Source organism: Mus pahari, chromosome 2, assembly GCF_900095145.1.
Source record: "Mus pahari chromosome 2, PAHARI_EIJ_v1.1, whole genome shotgun sequence".
NCBI classification, from domain to species: Eukaryota; Metazoa; Chordata; class Mammalia; order Rodentia; family Muridae; genus Mus; species Mus pahari.
In genome coordinates this window covers 90,911,797-90,919,979 of record NC_034591.1, presented here as the reverse complement: position 1 = coordinate 90,919,979, position 8,183 = coordinate 90,911,797, and positions in this window count along the sequence as shown.

Genomic DNA, 8,183 nt, shown 5'->3' with positions numbered 1-8,183 from the left:
TCCCCACTCCCACCACTCCCAGCCCCCCAGCCCCCACCCTGAGAGCTGGAGAGATTTACTACCAGTGTGTTAGTCTTCCTGCCTGTAGGTAAGGCCCTTGTCCTAGGTTAGTATGCATCCGCAGAAATTTACATAGATTGGCTAATCCAAAAAAAATCGAAATAGAGTTCAAAATCAAATGAGTCTGGGGTCTTTCTCTCTGTCCTCGTGTGACAGAAAGCAGAATAGCCACTGAGCCCGATGCCATGTACGCCCCTTCTCCTGCCTCTTTTTTTTTTTTTTTTTTTTGAGATAATCTCACATAGCTCAGGCTGGCCTCGCTATGCAGACGGGGATAACCTTGAGTTTCTGATCCTCGGCCTTTGCTTCTTGGATGCTGGGATTATAGGCATGTGCCACCAACCATTTGTGTGTTGCTAGGGATGAGGTCCAGGGTTTCACAGATGTTAGGCAAGGACTCTACCTCCTGAGCTACATCCCCAGTTCTGGGTGAGCCCCTTTCTTAAGAAAGGAGATATTGTGTCTGGATCCCTTCTTAAAAGTCCCACACTACAACACCTGAATTTTGGAGGTGAATGTTGAGACCACAGCACCCCTCATCTCCCTGGTTTTTCTAAAAGTTCCTGTTAAACTTTCCTCCTAAAATGATTTGAATCGAATCAGGAATTCTATAAAGTCATTAATTTATCTGAACAGCACTAATTCATGGAAAGTCGTCTTCATGTTGATCTGCAGGAAATTTGTCCAATAAGGTGAGCTGATGTCCAGGAATCACTGGGCTATGAAATAGTGACAGGAAAGGCACATCAGCAGAGAGAAGCATTCCAGGGATGAAGTCTCTGGGGCTGTGCCTGTCCAGAGTGCACCCATCGAAGGCCATGCAAAACAGTGGGCCATCTCCAGGAAACTGGCTTGCTTGCTTGCTTGCCATAGCCTTTCCTGGATGGCTTCTGTCAAGGTCCTCGTTTGTAAAGTCCCATTCTACTTTACTTTCTGTTGCTGCTATTCTGAGTGGAAGCATTTTTGGTGAAGAAAAGGGCTTTTTCACCTTACGCTTCCATGTCACATTCCTCTCTTGAAAGAATCCAGGGACAAGAATCTGAAGATGGGAATCTGAAAAGGAAGCTATGCAGGAACTCTGCTCCCTGGATTACTCTCTGGCTCACTCATATACTCTTATAGCACAAGCCTAGGAATGGTGCTGCTCACAGTGGGCTGAGACCTCCTGCATCAACTAATAAAATCAAGACAACCACCCCCCAGACATGTCCATAGGCCAATCTTATCTAAGCAATTTCTCCATTGAGCCTTTCCTCTTAGGCTGTATGAGTCTGTAGTACCCTCCCTCTTGACTATATCAAGTTCACAGCTAAAGCTAATGACAACACGTTCTTCCTCGTCGTTCCTCTAAAGAAGCCCTTCCAGCCTCTCCGAGGGGGCGCTTCTCATCGATCTGCTGGCCAGCCTCTTCTGTCTACAGATCAGTGTTCTCAACCTCCCTTCCCGCTACAGATGACACAGTAGAGCTAAGCTCATGTCCTCTTGGTAGCACGTGATCACATTCCAGAAAAGAGATGAGCATACACAAAAGCACATCTGTCAATTATGGTCTACATGAGGGACTCAGTCAAAATCCGATACCATCGTTGCACAGCAAGGGCTAGCCGCTAACCCTGATAACCTGAGTTCATCCCCGTGACCCACATGGGAAGGAGAGAAGCAACTCCCTGAGATGCCCTCTAACATCCTCACAAGCATCCACAGGCACGCACTCATACGTAATATAACTTAATATCATACCTAATGTACCATCAATTGAAGGGAGGTAGGTGTGCTTACCTAACATGGGGAGGGCGGTGAGGACTGCTCGGACAGATCAGACTCCTACTCCTAGAACCCACGCTGGGCATCTCACAATTGCCTGTAGCTCCAATCTTGGAGAATCCAACACCCTCTTCTGGCCTCTGAGGGCGTCTGCACTCATGTGCACAAATACACATACATACACATCATACACACATACCCATAGATAAATAATAAAATAGATATCTCATAAAATAAAACCTTTTAGGATGCACACACACAAAAAAAAAGAGGAACAAAAAGAGGAGGAAGAAAAGAAGTGTGGGCTGGAGAGATGGCTCAGTGGTTAGGGGACTTGCTCTTAAGAGGACCGGGGTTCAGTTCCCACAGACCAGTGATCATGGCTCCAAGGCTGACAGATGAGAGGACCACAGAGAATTAACTCTCATCTTGGAAGGCCATCATAAAGGAAGTCATGTGGAAACTGAATCAGCCCCTAGCCCTAGGACATCACAGGGCAAGGTTGCAGGCTGAGAGAACACCGTATGTCTACAAACAGCTCACATGCCTCTCAGTCACCGGTGAGAATGTATCACCAAGAGTGGACAAACAAATTGTGTGTGTGTGTACATGTGTGTGTGCACGTGTGTGTGCGTGTGCATGTATGTGTGTGCAAGTGTGTTGTGCGTGCACGTGTGCGTGTACGTGTGTGTGTGCGTGTGTCTATGTGTGTTCGCGTGTGTATCTATGTGTGCGTGTGTGAGTGTGCGTGTGTGTCTATGTGTGTGTGAGTGTGCGCGTGTGTGAGTGCGTGTGTGCGTGTGCATGTGCATGCATGCGCGTGTGTGGGCATGTGTGCGTGTGTGTGTGTGTGTGTGTGTGTGTGTGTGTGTGGTGGGGTCAGTGCCCTGTGGAGGGAGGTGATGGATCTTTTCCTTACCCTTTGCTGCAAATCAAACCTACAGAGGAGAGAGGTCAGGATCTACAGTTCAAAGATCTTCCTAACCCATCGCAGAAAAAGGCAGGAATGCCACACCCTCGAATCCTGGTCAGTTTCAAACTTGAGACATCCTGCTTCGACTGGAATTTATGATGAGGGCGCAGGAGCTTCTAGTAAGTCACACTTCTAATAAGTCCAGCAACTGGCAGCTCTCAGAAGCAGAGCCAGCTTCAAAAGAAGAGGCCGGGAAAGCCAGGCCTGCCTAGAGCTGCTGCAAGTGAGGCCTCTCTGCTCACTGACCTCCATGCTACTGCCCCACAGCACACTAAAGAGAGAAGATAGAGACCAACACAGGGAGAGGCTCCACATGAATCCACAGGAGTCCCTCTTCTGGGCTGGCCAAACTCCTCCTCCCAGAGCCTGACTGCCCTCCCTCCCACCTCTAAAGAAGATGCAGGCTCAGATCCAACAGCTCCTGGTTCCGGTCCTCCATTATCTGCTCTGTACCTTACTGACCAGAGACTGCAACACCAAGAGCTGGCTTCCTCCTCAGCATTTGCCCTGCCTCTCCAGCCAGACCATAGACTCCTGGGGCAAGAGCTATCCCCATCACGGTATCCTGTCCTGGAAATTTCTAGAGATTGCCTAGAGCCAGCTGTTTCATCCACCAGGTGACCCACCAAACTAAAGATTTCTCATTTCAATGAATGGAAACCTCATCCAGCTTGCCTAGCAACGCCAGCCGGCAGCCTAAGGAGTGCACTGTTGCATGGGCCTGCAAAAGTACTTTTCCTGGACCCAAACCACTGCTTAAGGTTTCGTTTTGTGGAGATAAGAAGTGGGCAAGGAGCTGTGGTGCGGAGAGTGCGCCAAGCCCCAGTACTGCATAAAGCTAAAGCCTGCATGGCAATGCACGCCTGGGACAGACACCAGCACTCACTAGGAGGAGGCAGGAAAAGCAGGAGTACAAGGTCATCCTTAGCTACAGAGTGAACTTGAGGCCAGCCTGGTCTACATGAGACCGTGTTTCAAAATAATGGTGACTTTGATAATGAAAAATATAATAAAATGAGAATTTAAAGGTAAAAACAAGTAAGTGTGCTTTTCCACCAAGAGAATGAATTTTTAGGATTCTAGAGATAAAGTGGGCAAGAATCACAGTGACCAGCACTGGAGGGGTGGGGCAGTACTGGAGGGGTGGGGCAGTCTGGAAGGGGTGGGGCAGTACTGTTGAGGGGTCACACCTGGAAGGAATGTGCAATAGTTATCACCATCTACTGTCAAGAGGAAACAGCTACAAAGGTGTTGTTCTTCACACTATACCAATTCAAACTGGACCACTTATACATCCTCAAAAGATCTTTATAAGCCACTGGATGCCAAGTTGCAGGCCTTGCACAGGGAACATGAGGGCAGCCCTGGGACTGTTGACTACACTCATATTGACTTAAATATCCATGATTCTAAGTCCAGATGTAGACATGACTGGGTCTCAATGCTGAAGAGACCAGGGCTGTCCCTCCCAGATGCCACCACTACCCACCATGACACCTGGGCCCCTATAGGGAGGAGCACTGTGTTCACACAGGAATTTAAGTGGCAGTACATGGTACATGCCTGTAGTTTCAGCTCTCAGGTAAAGGCAGGAGGATCAGAAGTTCAGGGTCACCCCAAATAGAAATTTTGGGGCTAACCTGGGATATATTAGGTTTTATCTCAACAATTTAAAAAAAAAAGGAGAAAGAAAGAGAAAGAGAAAGAGAAAGAGAAGGAGAAAGAGGAGAAAGAGACCTGCATTCCAAAAACCAAGAGACATGAAGCCCACACGAGCCAGGCAGAGCTTAAAGAAGTTAAGGGGTAGCTATGAGGCAACAGGAAGAAGTGGAGACTGTGGCCAAATGTCGAGGTAGCACGAGGTAGTGCTGTCACCATCCAAAGGGACAGATAGCGTGGATGGAGGAGGGACTCATGAGATCCCACTAGTAACTCAGGAGACATTGACAGTCGATGCCTCCTGGGGGAGGAAGATGGCCCTTCAAGGATGTGCTGGCTCCTAGTAGATTGCACATGCACATTACATACATGTATGAAGATGTCATAATGAAACCAATTGTTATGTATCCTTTATATAAGCTGAAAGAAAACCACATTTTTTTTTAAAAAAAAACAAGCAGGTGGTCTTCACAGAGCCCCTTACCAATTTGTCTGGGTATCTTCAAGGGAGCATCATACTAGACATTCTCCAAGGCCTTTGAGGTAGCAGGTGCTCCAGGGAGAGCACATGTTGAAGGTGCTCTCCCTGGAGCAACATCTGACAGTTGGTGAGGGCCTAGGTGCTGTGGAGGTACACAACGCTGCTCTCCTGGAGTGCTTCCCTGGAATTACCAAAGGTGGCACCCCCAAGTCCTTGTGTATGGGACATAGATGATGCCAAAGAGAAAAGATGGTAGGTCTTGCCTGATGACCCACAAGAAAAAAACTCAACTCACTTTGCTCAAAATAAAATGGACAAAATTAGGTATGGTATAGGAGAGTAGAGTTGGTCAGGAACCTGAGAAGAAAATGTAACTGGAAAACACAAACTGCATTACAGGCTAAAAATGCTCAAAGTAGGATTTAGACTTCTGAGTCCAAGGAGATCTGCCTTCCCAAAACAGGATTCTGATTTCCAGCCCCCATTTTAGCATCCTTTTCTATTCAAACATCAATTCATAAAATAATAGTAGTAGTAGTAGTAGTAAAGCAATAGCAACCAACAGCTCTGAGCTTGCCCCATGCATGACCTAGTGATGAACTGGCCAAAAGTAGAAGTGGAGTCCAGAGGATGCCAAGAACGCACCTGGTACCAGAAGCTGAAGAAGTAGCTCCCAGGTAGACTTGGTGGCCTGTGTCTTCAAAGTTCCCAAAGGCAGAGGCTCTCAGCTCTGTCTCTGTGCTGGAGTCACTTGCAAAGCTTTGAAGCCCAGCACGTGAATCCTGCCACAGACTGATCAGGATATCTGGTCGTAGGGGACAGAGTTAGCACATTAAAGCTTCCCGTGCCCCCACGGTTGAAATCGTGACCTTAGTGACCTCACAGCTCATTCCTGTGAGGCCACAGGAGCTGGCAACACAACTCAGCTGTCCTAGCACTAATGAATCCCTGGCTTTGATCTCCAGCATTGCATGGACCAGGCTTAGCAGAGCATATCTGTGATCCCAGAGTCTAGATGGGAAAGGCAGGTGGAGTTCAATCAAGGTCATCTTTGGCCACACAACAAGTTTGATGCCTGCTTGGACTACAGGAGACTCTGTCTCATACATACATAATGTATGTATACATGCATGCATACATACATACATACATACTTACATACAACTTTTTCTGTTGCTGTGACAATACATCAACCAATTGAGAAGGAAAAGGGTTGTTTGAGCTTGCAGTTTAGAGTCCATTATGAAGGGCAATCAGAACAGGAACTCAAGGCTGGAATTTGGAGACAGGAACTGAAACAGAGACCCACAGAGGAGTGCTGCTTACCAGATCACACCCACACCCACCCACACCCAAACACAACCAAACACACCCACAACCACACCAACACACCCACCCACACCCAAACACACCTACACCCACCCACAACCAAACACACCCACCCATACCCACACCCACCCACACCCACACCAACACAACCACCCACACCCACACCACCACCACCCCCACAGCTTTCTCAACTTAGTTTTTATTTTTTTGTTTCGTTTTGTTTTTTTGTTGTTTTGTTTTGTTTATATACAACTCAGGACACTGTGCCCAGGGACAGCACCACCCACAGTGGGCTGAGCCAACCCACATCAATTATTAATCAAAAAACGTCCTCACAGGGGCTGAAGAGATGGGTCATCGGTTAAGAGCACTGAAGGTCCTGAGTTCAAATCCCAGCAACCACATGGTGGCTCACAACCATCTGTAATGAGACCTGGTGCCCTCTTCTAGAGTGGCTGAAGACAGCTACAGTGTACTTGCATATAATAAATAAATAAATCTTTAAAAAATAAAATAAAATAATTACAAAAAAAATGCCCTCACAGATGTATCTACAACCCAATGTGATGTAGCAGGCATTTTCTCAACTAAACTTCCTTATTCCCAGATGATCCTAGTTTGTACCAAGTAGACGTGAAAACAAAACAAACAAAAAACAAAAAACGCAACACAATAAACACACCACGGGAAGGACACTTGTGGGCAGATGTGTGCAGACGGAAAAGGCAGAGCCAGGACGTGCACAGTCTGAGTGGGGAATGTGCACACTGGCAATTCACATGTTTCTGTTTTGTACACATCTGTAGATGGCAACCGTAACACCAGGAATACAGATCTTCAGGTTACAAATAAACTTTAGCCAACGCATAAACCTAAAAATACAAAATCCTGAGGTAGTGATACATAGCGTTCGCACTAAGACGTGCTCAGTGGCAGCCCTCCCACGGCCACGAGTGCTAGACAGGGTCTCCAGACATGGGATGGGGAGAGGGCTCAGTCCGTTCGCGCTTGCTATACAAACATAAAGACCTGCGTTCAGATATCCAGCACCCAGATAAACAGCCAGGCCGTGCAGCAGTGAGGCAAGGCGAGTGCTGAGGAAGGGAGACCGACTCACCCATACTCAAAGAGAGCAGAGTGATGGGGATGATTGTGAGGGGCGGACGGCCGCTGGCGAAGGAGCCCACTGCCCTGTGAGAGATACTGGCTCACCAACCCAAGCTCAGTGCGCCGTGAGGGAACAGGAACCTGGCGCTCCAGAACCAATGTTTCACTGACACCTGATTTCACAGGAAATTTTCCCTTTCATGCACAGACTCAATTTCTTAGGCTTCCCCAATTTCAAAGGAAACATGCGTCCCACAGGGCTTCAGCCTACATCCTTGAGATTCAAAATCATTTAAACTACTGTTCCGCCCACACAGCGACTTTCTAAGGGTACACAGGGCACAATTAATCTACAATCCGCCTCCAGCTCAGTCTCCCTCTTCAAGTACTTCATCAAGGCACCCCAGTACCCCTCATCTGTAAAGGGTAGATGACTAGCCCACACTAAACCATGATCCTGGGCAAATCTAGTTGCTGTTAAGGAATTTTTTTTTTATTTTTATTTTTTTGGTTTTTCGAGACAGGGTTTCTCTGTACAGCCCTGGCTGTCCTGGAACTCACTTTGTAGACCAGGCTGGCCTGGAACTCAGAAATCCACCTGCCTCTGCCTCCCAAGTGCTGGGATTAAAGGTGTGCGCCACCACCGCCTGGCTGCTGTTAAGGAATTTAAGAGATGAGAAAACAAATGCATCTTTAAGACAATGTTTAAAACCTACTACTTTTTGAAAGACTTACATTTTGCTTTTAATCGTGTGTGTGTGTGTGTGTGTGTGTGTGTGTGTGTGTGTGTGTGTGTGTGTGTGTGCCGGT